General features: G+C 34.7%; 1 protein-coding gene across 1 annotated transcript in view; it reads right to left on the bottom strand.

Moving 5' to 3' along the window:
* GPC5 (glypican 5) overlaps nt 1-15,368 on the bottom strand; it is a 587,425-nt gene that overhangs the window by 264,936 nt on the left and 307,121 nt on the right. The gene's annotated exons all lie outside the window — the stretch shown is intronic.

Consider the following 15,368-nt stretch of genomic DNA (forward strand, 5'->3'; position numbering starts at 1 on the left):
AAGTCTCAACGTGTAATTACTACATAACATTTTACTCATGGGTCCAGTAGGAACACTAATGCTCAATCCATAGGACTGACCATATGTTATTATTACACCAATTTCATAGGTGTATTCAAGTCATTTGATTATTTCAGCAAAAACTTTCTATAGATGTTTAATCAAAAATAACAATAGGTAGTTATGTGAGTTGTTGGTTTTGCCTCATAGAAATCAACTCTTCAGTAATCTGTTGCTTGACTAAATATCCTTTCTCACTCCTCTCTACATACTTCCTGAGAAATTTGAAAGGACAGAACAATCAGCTAGTGCTTCCTGAAGATTGGTGAGAAGGCTTAAATTGGAGTGTAAAAGACATCCCAATTTTCCCCACCACCTGGTGGAGCTCGATGTGCCTTTCAAGGCCACAGCACAGAGACCAGGTTTTAGTCTCTATGGTCATTTATGAATTCTGATGACAAATTCTGTTGTTTCATTAAAATTATGATTACTAACAGGAGAGATACTGAGTAGAACGAGCAGGCTGAACAGATGTGCTGGATGTGGAAACAAACCACTTTTGACCAGTAGACAAAGAGAAGGCAGTAAACATGGGTTTTTGGGATTTTAGGAAAGCTTTTGATGGCATGTCTCACAGCATTTTTGTGAATAAAATGTCCAGCATATAGCTAGACATCCACACAACAACTTGCTGAAGGGTCAGGCTCAAAGACCTATAGCAAATGAAGTAATACCTCTCTGGTGGACAGTCACAAGGACTGAAAAATTCTAAATTCTAGCTGATAAACCTGCTTGACCTCAATATATGAGGTCTTTAAATTTTAATTGAAAAAAAAGAGAATATTGAAAATGCATGGCATAGAATTAGCATTATGCAGTGGTTGTTAGTAATTTTTCCACTTTTTGTGGCAGAAGAACCTTCACAACTTAAATTCCACAACAGCATTCTGATTGTCCATTTGACGACATATTTGACAGTGGATTGCAGTGTCCCATTGGAAAACTGAAGTGCACACACACTTTGCTTGCTTTCTTATGTAGGCACCCTGAGGACAAACAATTAATTAATTGAGAGCTTGTTCAAAGGAAGTGCTTTTAAAGTGCTTCTTCCTATTGTAATTCTTTATAGATTATCAATTTGGACCTTTTTTGGCCATCATAGAGTCGCATAGAAACCTTCCTTCCTCTTCTTCCCTCACCAGCAAAGTAGCATAGCTTTCAAGAGGTAAAATTGTTGATGTTCAAATTGTTCCTAAAATAAAATAAATCAAAATAAAATAAAGCATCCTTTTATGTAGACCTCTTGGGGAAATATTTTCTGGCTGCCCTGTTTCTTTATCACCTGAGGGAAAACCTAGTTTCTAAAACTAGTGATGGGCTAGCTTACCATGAGAATTTTTAAAGGATAAGAAAAAAACACAAACCACTGAAGTAGACAGATGATCTCAAACCTCTCTGCGATTAACTAGATACAGAAGAAAATGAAATAGCAACTTAAGAGCACTATTTTTTCAAAGTGATTTATATGGTATATTAAACAGCAGGAATATCCTTTCTAGAAAAATCCTTTGGAGAAAGAACATGTACTCATATTAGTGTTTGGTATACTGCTGCAGCACATAAATATCCGAGGAAGCAAATACAGGACTAGGATTGCAGTTTATGAAATTATGCCATAAAATAACTATTTCCTTTACTTCTCAATATGTAGTTGTTTTTATTTATTTTTTTAAAAAAATAAATAAAAGTTGCAGAATCTCATTCTCTCAGCAGATTAAGACCCTGTACTTTTAGGATACTCACAGTAATACCTTCTCAGGGGCAATAAATCAGATGCTGTATCTGATAATATTCATGTCCTTCTACCCTGTCATCAGTCTTTACTGTTTGTAAGCGAGTGCTACAGTGGCATCTTCTGGCATACCGAAGAATTAATTGCCTTGTTGCTGTGAAAGAGCACTGCTATTTAAAAAGGTAAGGTAAGAAACAAGACTAAAGAACTGAAATAAAAGCCACCTGCTATTCTTCAATTATTCTGTTTAGAGCAATTGAAATAGTAACGAATGGTGAGAAATTAAACTCCACTTCTTTGCTAAGTGGCTATTTGGACACAAGAGTTTATGAGTGAGGCAACTGTTTCTAAGGCTATTAGTATCCTACATAATGACTTCTAATTATATGTCAGTTGACAAAAAATGACAAATGGTAGTTAATTAGAAAAAGGAGCTATAAAAAAGGAAGAAAAAAGGCAATAGACAGCACTAACTAGAAGAGAAATAAAATGTGATTGTTCTCTTTTTGAATCCATATCTAAACACTTTCTTTTACATTTTATGGCTTACGTTTCTTAGAAATTGCTACACAGTAAAATAAATTAATGTTTATGGATTTGAGGATGATGAGAGTTGTTAATTAACTGAATATCATATTTGAAATTTTACAAGAAAAACTACCTTACAACTTCATAAAATTATTACTGAGCTCACAGCTTTTAATCACAATCTTTTTAATTATATTTTCCTTTTCTATTATATATTCTATGTCATTATGGGTCACACATCTTGCTCAGAGCATTCAAATAAGATGTGGATCTTGGGAAGCAGAAGCAGCAACTTCTCAGTCTACTTGTGAGAGCCTGAAAGGGCACAGAGGTTCTGAACACAGGCCGTGAGAAGTTACATTTTTTTCTACTATCTGTTGATTTTTTCCTTTTTTTGTGGAAACTGTTAACACTGTTAACCCAATCAATCCCAGGGCCATTTTTCACAAAGTAAAGCTACTGGGATTTTGGTAGTTAGTGACTGTCTCAAAGCACCTGATCCTGAATCTATCAAAATACTTGGTTCAGAAGCAGGAGCCGCTGAACTTCTGAGTGTACATAAGCAGATCTGCAAGCAAACACTTGGTAACTTATTGCAGAGAGAGCTGTAGAAAAAACAAGATATTTTTCCCTCGGCAGGCCAAACCATTGGGTGTGTGTGCAGCAGTAGACTCTGAGCTGAGTCCACAGGACTGGCCAGAGAGCTGGCTCATTAAACTCGGCCTAGCCCTTTGGCCCTACTTCCAAAAGCAATTCCCTCTTGATAAAGACAGAACTTCCCTGCATTATCTGACACACCAGTGCCCAATGTGCAATTGCACTGGGTTTATGTGCCCAGTGCTGGCAGTGGGGGCTGTAGGGGTGGCATCTGTGAGGAGAAGCTTGGATGTGTCATGGGTGGGACAGGCATTTTCAGCAGGATTCAGCAGATCCATCACAGGGCACTTAGTGGTGCTTAGCCCCACCAGTCAGGACTGTGGTGCCTCAGGGAAAATGTATTTTAAAAATAACAAAATTCTGCTTATCACTGAGAAGGAGGAGATGAGGGTGGTGGAAATGAGAGAAACTGAAACAACAACCTCCTGAACACCAAGGTGAGAGAAGAAGGAGAGGGAAGAGGTGGTCCAGGCACCACAGCAGAGATTCCCCTGCAACATCTGGAGAGGAGCTGATTACCACACTGCAGCCTGAGAAGGGCTTCATGTTGGATGTGCCCTGAAGGAAGCTGCAGCTTTTGAAGAGGACCCACGCTAGCACAGGGAAGAAAATGTGAGGAGAAAAGGCAGCAGAAGTCATGAACTGGCTGCAATCAATGCCCTCTCCTTATTACCCCTTCAACACTCCGTGTCAGAATGAGGCAAAAGAGCTGTGAATATAGCAGTAATAGAGATTTAAATGAAGTGGGTGATGGGGGTGAAGCTGTTTGGTTTTTGCCATCTGACTCTATTTTAATTGGCAAGAAATTACCTTTCTTCAAGTTGAGTCTTTTCATTTTTTGTGATGTTAATTGGTAAGTGATCTTTCTGATTTTATCTTGACAAAAGAAAGCTCCTGTCTTATCATACTTTTTTATTATTTGTTGAGAACAGGGCATTAGAGAACAGCTGAGTGGCTTTCTGGCAATCAGCCAAATTAACCCTGCACATCTGTATTAATATATAGCAGCAGGACATTCAGTTTGCCTTGAAGTTTTGGTCTGCACTAAATAGCAACATCTGTGGTTCAGCTATAATGGCTAGAAGAGATACAGCTCCAGAGGATGGGTAAGGTGGGCAGCAGAGACCACCTTCTCAGCTAAATTAATTTGCAAATGATAGTCTGTACTCTCAGTTTGCTAGATTTGAGGAGTGTCCAGGTGTCTTATGTGCCTAGGTCTTGGAACTACCAGAGTAGCTTTCCAATAAGCAAATTGCAACCTGGAAACAAACCTATTTCAGCTACTGAAAAGAAAATCCCTGATGTGCACTTTTAATTATCAAACCCTTAAGAAATAATAATTTTTTTAATAAATCTCAGGGTCTTCTGCAGGTCACAATATATGATCAATATTTTTGTCTATAACTAGCTTTTGCTGAACAATTTTATTAGGAAAGAATAGTCCCTTCCTTTTTTTTTTTTCTTTTTTTTTTTCTGATGACTTTGTTTATATATGCAAGGCAACAACACAGTATGTAGTAAATTATTATTTTGCAGCTATTTAGCTCATACGTAGCTGCTTCCTTTTAGAATAACTCCCACATTCTGGTTTTGCTCCCTGACATTTCAGAAATCGTTTTTTTTACAGCTAGCTGTCTCCACTCTAGCAACTGACATATTTTCCAAATGTCACTGTAACAATCCATAAGATTCTCTTAAGAGTATTATATTTTCTACATCACTATCAGCTGTGCAAGTGCCATAAACTGTGTTTCCAACATCCCAAAGCTGGTCACAGGATCCACTCTTTGGCTTCAGAGATGGCAACTTACATTTATGAGCATTTCTATTTAAGATTACAAACATTGTGGAAAAAAATGAAAAAAGGTGGAAGAGACATTGTAAAGGTAATGTACAAACACATTTCTGCATTTCTCTCTTACATCCTTCTCTATTCAGACTTGTTCTCATTCGGACATCTCAGTCAAACATTTTCCTTAAAAATCCTCTCTTTGGTGGTTTCTCATCCTTAGATATTTTATTTCATCCTGTCCCTGTTTTCAAGGACACATTTCTGATTCTCCAGGGTAGGTCTCAGAGGCATTTTGGCCCTGAATTAAAATGACATTGATTGACTTATGTGCATAATCCTTGGGCCATTAGTGATAATAAAATAAAAACAAGGGTTTCCAGTCCTTTGTAGAAATCTGACCTAACTTTCCTTATGGTCTCTCCATGTTTATAACAAGCCCAGATCATATGCCTGTATGAGAAATGTAGCAGCTACTCAGGAGGCCATAAATTCAGCTTGTGCTGTAAAAGCATTTACCTGGGGATGACTGCAGGCAGCATGAACTTGAGAAAGGAATCCAAATGGGAGAAAAGAACCATGTTTCAGAGACGTAATGGGCTTGACATAAAAAATGTTAGTGACTCCATGGTTCCATGAAGGATGCTTTGATGAGGTCTGTGTCTATTGAGCTGTGGCATAACCCTCTCTTTCTGAAACTGGGTATATCACAATGAAGCAGGAGATTTTCCCTTCCTCAAGCACATCTACTGGCCTTGAGAAGTGTCTGCTTAATGGGGCTCTAAGTAAGGAAAATAACTCAAGTTAAGCATGTCTAACCTCACTACTACTGGCCAATATCTGGGAAAGTTGTTCTAGTTAGCCAACCTTTGAAAACCCAACAACTGGAATTTATGTCCAGCTAAATTTATCTAAATGTAGGTATCAAAAGTATAAGGTTTAATAAATCTGAGCTAGCTCCTGAACTCTGGAAACAGGGTTCATATAACTAAAATAAACCAGTGATGACATACAGAAACATGCTAAAATGACAGCATGTCTAAGCAGCAGAGTCACATCCCTCCACTAGTCTGCTCTAGCTTTTGTCTTGCAAAAATCTTTTCCATGCATTTCGTTACAGAAACTTAAAATCAGCACTAGTGCCTATTATTGGATTAATTGTAGAAATGAGACATCACAATCCTATACCAGATTGGAATTATGTCTAACCACTTCCCTTTTAAATACAATAAGAAAAAGGAATGTCCATTTTCTGCCTTCCAGATATATTATTTTACAGAATAGAGGTCATAACTGAGTATTTTGAATAGTTTCACTCTTTTTTAGGGAACTCATGATGATTTATATAAGTGTATATATATATATATATATATTTTTTATATATATATATATATACATATTCACACAAGCTTTGCAGATTTTAAGATCTAGATCTTTCTTAAGCTTGTATCTCCCTTACATATTGTTTCTTGGGGGGGAAAAAAAAAAGAAAGATAGCATTAAGTTTCTGTAACAAACAAAAATTAATTGATTCTCTTTTACTTAAAAGTTAGCAAATGGTTTGAGCATGAATTACTGAGAAGCAGATTAGCCAAAGCACTGGAGTTATAATCATTAATAGTGGAAGATGCAAATATGAAACTAATCCAATTTAAGTCTCTGCACAGGTTGCAAAGGGAACTCTTGGGAGATCACACACGCTTTGATTTTCTAAAAGAATATAATAAAGACTGGAGATGCATGACAGGCCAAAGAGCTACCTCTGACTATAAATCACCTTTGAGTAAATCAAAGTGTGACATTTATCATGGTTACAGTCTCTTTAAGAAATAGAAAGATAACAGTCTGATATGATTCACAACTTTGAAAAAGGACAGATCCTTTCATAAGTAGATTTAAAAAGTGTTTTACAATTCCTTTTTGATTCAGTGAAATAATTCCTTATTCATGTAATGGCTATGAAAGTTTTGGGTTGTTATAGTTTTACATTTAGTTTGTGTTCAAAATCTAAAAGGAGAAACAGGTCAAAAAGATTCCAAGACAGTTTGATAGCAAAACATACCTTGGGATTTACAGACATTCCTAATTCTTTTTTCACCAGTAGCCATTTTCTCCATCACAAATGATGAAAAATAGGAATGATTTCTTGTCCCAGCAAACTAGGGCTTTGAGACAGCATGAATTCTGTCCTGCAGGTCTTATTAGCTGTATTTGCAAGTGCTCATTGGTGATATAGACAATAAGGCTGTGAAGTACATTGAGAGATTTTTAACCCTTATCTAAAAATAAAAATCGGTATTAAATCAGAACCAGAGTGAATGCAAAAGAACTTAACTTTGCGAAGGCATTTTCTAACTAACTTCAGATATCTGTATTTGTTACTGAAGCTTGTCCTTTTACAATCCTACAAGGATTGTAAGACATACTTGTCATCTTAACAGACATGCTTTATGTAGGCCTAATGAACTGTGCCCTCATGTGTTTACTCATTTTCAGTGATAGGTGTTTATTTCTTTACAGTGACTATAAAAGAAGCCTAAATTTTTTAGCTCATGAAGAAAAGTCCCGTCTCTGTGTCTTGTTATTAAAGTAGGATTGCATTCTAAGGAAAAAAAAGAGAAATACACAGTAGGCTCTAGGAGTTCTCCAATACTCACATTTAGATTTTGGATGGTATCAGGTAGCATTTTTACTGTAAACTTGAAGTAGCTAATCTGATCATTTAAAGGAATTGTTACTAGAATAGGATCATATTTTCAAACTACATAGAGGTTAGCTTTATATTTTCTCTCACTGAAAGAAATAAAACCAGTTCACTTCCACACATACACAAAAAAAAAGGCAACTAATTTTAAAGTGTTTGGTCAGTAGAGTAGAACTGGAAGACTAAAAGAATCATTTACAGTGGATAATAAAAGCTATCACAGCCAGTATGGGAAATAGAACATCAACAGTGAGATGCTGCTCAAAAAAAAATTTGAAACATGGACAGATTTAAAACATGGACAGATTTAAAAAGAAAACTTCAAAATTATGAAGAATTTCTTGTAGAAAGATCTTCTTTATATTTATAGAAAGATAAAATCAGTCATAAGGGTAACTGGAGATGAAAGTGACTATTTAGGTCTGGTTTTAAAAATACATTGACTTTTGAGGGCTTATTTGAAGCAAAAGCTGTCAGGTCTTTGAGGATTAGACATCACCACTTAGAGAAATAGATTGATTTAAAATACAATTAATTAAAAGGAATCTATCTTTGCAGGAAAACACCTGTTCATTTTTATTTTGTATAAAGGAAAACAATATAAATTCTTGTCCACTGAATAAATGAAAGTATTTGATAAAACCGTAAATGTGGTTTGAATACAGTGATCAAGTTTTAAAAAAAAAATCTCTTTGTATCCTTAATACATTATTATGAAACACATTTAAAAGAACACATTAACAAATAACAAATATTTATTTATTGAATTATAATCAGTGACTAATTAGAATATTTTTTAAATATAATTGCTTCAATGAAATAAGACATGCATTAAAAGGCTCCAGATTTCTGGTAACTTCAGAAGCAGTGGTAATATTATAAGGTAATGCCTTTAAAAATACAATTAGAACTTTGTAACTCCAACTAAACTTATTATGTGGTCTCTCTGGAAAATACAAACTCATATGAGGTCAGTGAAATTATGCCTACTCAGAAAGAAGTCAATCAGAACTAATTTCAAACTTAACATATTAGCCTTATTATTTTCCAATTAATCATACTTTGCATAAAATAGAAGTGTATTTTGCCTTTATTTTGCATATACCAGATGCACATGCAAAAATAAATAGTCCATAATCTAATATGGAATAGATAAGTAGTTTTAATATCTTGTACCAAAAAAAAAAAATAAATATGATGGTATAGTTATTTTTTAAGAATTGTTCCTTGATGAAATTTTCAAAGTTCTCTGTTAATGGGATGAATCATGAAACTTTTAAAGTATTTTTAGGGGGGAAATAAAGGACCTTAGTTCAGGTCAGACATCAGGGAAATGGTTATTCTGGTTTTGTTCTATATGCCAGCTGAATGGCTTTAACCATAGCTGTAGACACTTAGCCTGATTATTATCTCTTACTCTATCCAAATAACTAAACAGTCTTTGCACCAGAGAGAGACACACACAATAGGTAAAGGTAGGAAACAATGTACTTGGGATAGTATGCTGCTTTTTGAAAGATTAGCCTGAACCGGTTTTCCACTGGCTCATTTGAGGGGATTGGATTAGTGAATAACACAACTTCTATGGTATCACATAAGCCATTTGCATTTACACTCACATTTTATTCTGTGTTTGTGGAATGGATATGGATAACTGTTTCTTGCCTAGCTAGAAGAACTGGCATTTTGTGATTGTTCTCAACACATTTGATACAATTGAATGTCGGCTTTTTTATTACCTTGTGGATCTATCACGAAAAGTGTGCTTGTAATCCCCATCTAAAAGTTCTGTTTATAGCTGGTGTTTTTTCTTTGAGGCATGTTTGAAAGATTCTTGTAAAGGAGTGAGAAATGAAGGAACTCACAAAACAATCCATCCCGTTTCTAAAGAGGGAATTACAGGCTTTCTCTATGTAGGGCACAAACTTCCACACAGAAGGTGTTTTTACTCTCCACCTTTCTTAAGAATACCATTTAAAATTAAATCTTATAGTCCCCAGTAGGAAACTTGACATTCACTGTCACGTCAAATTGAGCAAGGACTGTATCTGTACTCAGCTTTTTGTACCTCAGTAATTGTTTCTGTGGTTTTTGGCATAAAATTTCGATGAAATAAGGAAATAGTGAATTAGTTCTTCATTCAGTATGTAACTTGTTGACTGAAAGCTTTAAAGTGTTTACATAGCTGGAAGACCAATCACAAGAATTTGGGTTTTTTTCTCCCTCTCTCTATCCAAGGAAATATCTGAAGGGTGTCTGTGCTGGTGAAAAGTTAGAAGGAAATGCATAAATCCATGGAGAGAAGTTAATTGGAGCCTTAGTGTTCTCCAGGCTGATAAATTACTCTTTTATTAATCCATTACCACATAAAGTGTGTATCTCCACCAAGATAACAGCTTTATTCTGATGTATAGCATACCAGTTCAGATGATACACAACCTGCATTATACCTTGACCACACAATACCATATTCTTTGTTTCTCTGATTATTCTGAAAAGGAGCTCTTGAAGAGCTACAGTCTACACAGGAGGATCCAGAGCAGAGAAGGACATGCTGAAGCATATCCTCTGTGCTCAATTTTGGGAGGCATAAAGCAGTAGGCAGGAAGGGTTTTTTGGAAGTTTTTAAAAACTAGGAAGTAATAAAATTTGTTCAACGGGCAGGTGCTGTACAATAGCACTTTTGTAAGAGTGGCACTGGCTACTTTTCATTCTACTGTTGTGGGAATAAAAAAGCATGTAGGACATTCTTTATGCTGATAAGTAGCGAAGACACCTATTATCTTATTAATTTTTCTCAGGAAATACAAAAGAATGGATGAGAAAGCAATAAACATCAGTACTTTGCCAGAAGTTTGTTTCTTTACTGGTAACTGTGAGTGAAAATATTTATACATTCATTCAATGACATAATACATGTATTAAAAGGCTCCAGATTTCTGGTAACTTCAGAATTAGTGATGTTATTATAAGGTAATTCCCATCAAAATATAACCCCATGTTATTAATGCAGAGTGTTTGTAATAACTGCATTACTCTGATATGCTGTTTTAGACCAGTGGGTGTGCTCATTGAACATTATGACTTAGAACCTTTGAAGAGCAATTGTGCTTCTTTGTTTGTGTTTGATAGCTGCTGTCATAAAAATCATGTGGATGTAATATGTTAATACAAGGCAAAAAACATACTGTTGCAAAATATGAAATTTTACATTATCTGACTTTGTGCAAATTCCTTCAGGAAATTTTACATAATCCTTCCCCTTATTTGTCTTTGAATTAACAATCCAACCCAACAGTACAGTTTCAATCCATTACTCAGGTTAAATTCATCACTCAAGAAGTACAAATGTTGACTCATGAGAAAATGTATTAAGAGAGAGAAAAGATACTCTTTAAATAGAAAACAACCAAAAATTGAAATATAATATTTTATTTTTTTTCCAATTCATAATATTATTATGCAGGTCACACCATTTTGCAAAATAGTGCATAAGAAAGTTGTAATGTAACTTTTCTCAGTTTTTACAAGGCATTTTAAATGGAATAGTTTTGGTTTTTCTTTCACTGCTTGAATTGGTTCTGGCTGAGCTGGAGTTCATTTTCCCATAGCAGCCCTTACAATGCTGTGCAGTTTGGTGGCACCTGTCAACCCACTACAGCACTTCATGTTGTTATACATCTGGCAACTTTACCTGTTCAAGCTTCATTGGCTGGTGAAGGTCTATGCTTAGGAATTCAAAAGTGGTTTTGGGAATTTTTTTTTTTCTTTCAACGGAAGTCATTGGAACTTTTTTATCCTTTGGCTTTGTTTATGTTTCACTAATTTGTATCATCATGTGTTTTTATGCCAACACTTGATCATGCACACAGAAAAATCTTTGAACTTCATATACCTTGACAATATATATCTTCTTGCTGAAAGTAGATACTAATTCTGGAAATGCAAGTTTTTCATGAGAATGTACTAATTGCAATAAATCTTTCTCTTCAAATGATTTTCAGCTCAACAAAAGAAAAAGATATGAGAGAAAAGAGCCCAGATTATGATATTCTTTATATGAAAAGGAAGGTTGAGATCCCCCTAGCCTCTCAATTAAAAATAGCCTATTAGAATTTTATTGTTAAAAATCAGTGCAATATTTAGACCAAGGGTGGCATTCACAGCAAGAACTTTTATTTTCCTTTTTAATTTTTAATAGAATTGAGATGTTCTGAAGTGAGTGAACTATAAACAATGAAGTCATGTAGCCCTTCCAAAGACACCTGAATAACACCTCACATTAACATTCAGGAATTAGGAAGAATACCCTTGTGTGTAAATAAAACCCAAAATCCTACTCAGACATAAGGGATGTCTTACTTTACTGAGGCAACAGAATGTAGATGAGAGTTTAAAAGAATTTAACAGATGGCAAACATCATAATGGAAATTTTATTGCCAGCTTTAAATAGTTTTGGACCCAGAATATGCCACCAGAATCAGATTTAACAATAAGAAAAGCAACTATACTGAAGTGGGTGAAGGAGCAGAAAGAGGAGAAAGGATGTTTGAGACTTGAGAATGCAGTATAATGTCAGGCAAGAGGTGGACAAGTTTATTTATATAAAGATCACAACATAAAACCTTTTCCAAGGTATTTTACCTCTACAGCATGATTTGAACAAGGAAATAAAAATCTACAGATTAGGAAGCCTGCGAAATGAAACATTTTGGAGACTTCTTTCTTCAAAGAGGATGACTATCATATGAGATTAAAAAAATATTAAAAAGTGGGAGACAAGGTTTGCCCATATATATCTTAAGCACAAAGATATCCTCAATATTTCTGCGTATTTGAGCCCTGAACTAGGAGATCTCTGGTTGCAGTAAAGAAACGTGTGTTGCATGTTAAAATGAGCAAAGAAAGACAAACTAGTGGTTGAGCACTTTTCTGAGAATCAGTGGTGTTGCCAGAAGTATTATGAGAATTTTGATAGATGCTACTGAGAACCTCAGTGGAGTGATATTTGGATTAGCCCTTCCTCACAGAGCTATTTGAAAACAGATGCAAATCAATATGTAGGTGATAAGTATTTGTTGTTATTACTGCTGCGTTCTGCAGGGGGTTTCAAAGAGGTAATTCATTGTGACTCATGAAATAGTCCTGTGGGAGCTCCCAGGTTAGAGGAGAATAAAACTAGCAAATGAAGTGTCAAGACTTTATACTACTGTTTATTTTATACATTTAAAGTACACTATCCTTTCTAGTATCATTTCTTCAAATAACTGCACTGATTTACCATATTTTAAAACTATTTATGAAAGAGCAAACCAGTCAGCAAAATTGTAGCATTTTTAAACCTTGAATATAATGTAATGTTTTACTGTTTGATAGGAAAAATAATTTTTTTCAAAATATAACACATTTCAAACATTTTTGCAATGCTATTGCTTCTGTGCTACAAATACCAGATCTCTTAAATGGCCTTCTAAAGACTAAAGGCTGTCACCACACATTTGTCAGCACCAAATGAAATCAACTCTTACATCTCTAGCACTGAGTGTGGAAACAAGTAATCTTTCACCTCACAGGCTATGTGTACACATAAAATGTGTACAAGTTTGTTCTGGCAAAAGTACATCCCCTCTCTTCTTTGTTCTTTCTGGGTCTGCGGATCAGACACATGTCCAAAAGGCAATGACATGGCATCAAAAAAAGGTGGATTTTTATACATGGCAATGAAATAAAAGGGTCTGGTTCTGTATCATATTTTAACAGCTTATTAAGATCATTAGTTTGTTGCACACAGGATTATCTCCTTGGTAAAAATGTCTGCAGAAGCTACTAAAAAGAGAGCCTGGGCTATGGCTGGGACTTCTAGACTCTACTATAGATAAAAATATGGAGCAATCCCTCTTTCTTTCCTGGCTGGTTACAAGAAAAAGCAAAGTTGTCCAGAAGTAAAAGAATGCAGGATGTTTTCTTGGTAAGGAAAACTGACATTAACTGTATAACTCCATAGAGAAGCTAATGCTGAGGATCAAACATACTGTGGTCTACTTGTAGGCTTACCTAAAATTCAGACATACTTTTGAAGGAGCTGTAAGCAGTATCATCATAGTGAATCTAACTCTTCAGTTTAAAAATGAGGAGCTTAAAATCTTACTTAGTTTTAAATTGATACCAGACACCCAAAGCTAAGAAAATTACACAAAATTATATATGTTGCATAAATATATGTAAAATACAGATATTAAAAATATAAGCCTGAATCCTTACTATGTTTATTTTTTTAAATTCTAGTTCCTTACATAAAATCTTAAATCTCAGGAAGATAATTTTATTTTCTTACTAAAATATATTGCTTTCCATTTTAAATCTAAATTTAAATTCCCAGAGTCTTACTTATATATCACAGTGATGCAATAGAAGAATTTTTCAAACACCTGTTTCATCTATCTTAAACATACACTTTAACATATACTTAAAGACACAAGTGATTTCTGAAAAAAAAAATTTTCTTAACCTACATTGTAACAAAATTCTACTAAATGGAATGTTTTAGCTGTTCTGTTGGGTTGTCCCTATCTGACTCCTGAGAATGAAATAGGACTTTCTGGGACACATTAAAGACAACTTTTAAGTTGAATTCCAGAAAAGAAATGCATGCCAGAATAAATCCATGAAATCACAACAGCTCATGGAAGGTACTAGCAGCTCAAGATTTATGCACAAGTCAAAATATCGAACAGTATGGATTCATATTTTTGTTCTATAATATCTTAGAAAAAGTTCAAATGAAATTGAATTACATGCAAATTTTACTATGCCTAACACATAGCTTATAATTCTAGCAATTTAGAAGATGTAGTATAAAGAGAATATGAAGGCTAATTATAATTTTGACATTTTGAAAAGATTGCACTAAATATATCAATATGAAGAAAATTTTAATGCAGTAGAAGAGAGTGAAATAAAATACACTTTTCTTGAAATTCTTTTGTCATTTAATACTTTCATAATAGCTCTAGTCACATTCTAAAACTATTTTACAGTCCTTCAATACCACAGTGTGTCATTATCAAATAGATATAAGATATATACAGTATTACAAAGAACATCTGGTTTTAAATATTTGAACTCCTAGCTTCTTTCTCCGAAGTTAAACCTCCAAGGGCACTCTAAGGAAGTAAGTGTCCAAACTTTCTTGGATGTCACTCAAAATCCCATCTAGACTTTTAGTAGGACTTGAAAATGTATAGACTAAGTGTCAGTGCAAGAGGATCTTAGGGTGATTCCAAACTGACTTGTTAAGGCATGCCCCAGAATGTTCTGTCACATTTTTCCAGCAGTTCAAAAAGAAATGGAAAACTAAAGGTTCTCTACAATTTTTAAATTTCCTCTTTACTGTCAAGTCAAAAAGGATCTGGGGTTCACATCTGAGTCTGAAAACATGCAGGACCCTCAAATTCAGTGAATATAGATAATGCAAAATGCAGAAAAAAATGCAAAATGTAGAAATGGAGTTTAGATGAAAAAATTCATCTATTGCCACCATCTCTGCTGATATTACTACACTGTGAAGAGAAATAAGACATGCTGAAAAATGTCCAGATTCAGAGAAGTAGTAACTTATTTGCCTTATGGTTGGAGTTCTATGCCATTTAAGTGCACAACCACAGGATTTTTAATGAAAATTATTACAAATATGTTTCAGAGAATAAACAAAACAAAAATAAAATACAGCCCAACAAAACCCCAAACTACATAAAAACAGAACTGTAGCAAAAGTGGAAAGATGCATAAGAAACAGCAGTGGCATTATTTTGGGTGCTTTAGTACATTGGTTCTGATAGCTCTCCATGAAATGCAGCTACCTGCACTAAACCTCATGGTTTGCCACCATTCCATCAAA

This window comes from Parus major, chromosome 1 (assembly GCF_001522545.3).
Source record: "Parus major isolate Abel chromosome 1, Parus_major1.1, whole genome shotgun sequence".
NCBI lineage: Eukaryota > Metazoa > Chordata > Aves > Passeriformes > Paridae > Parus > Parus major.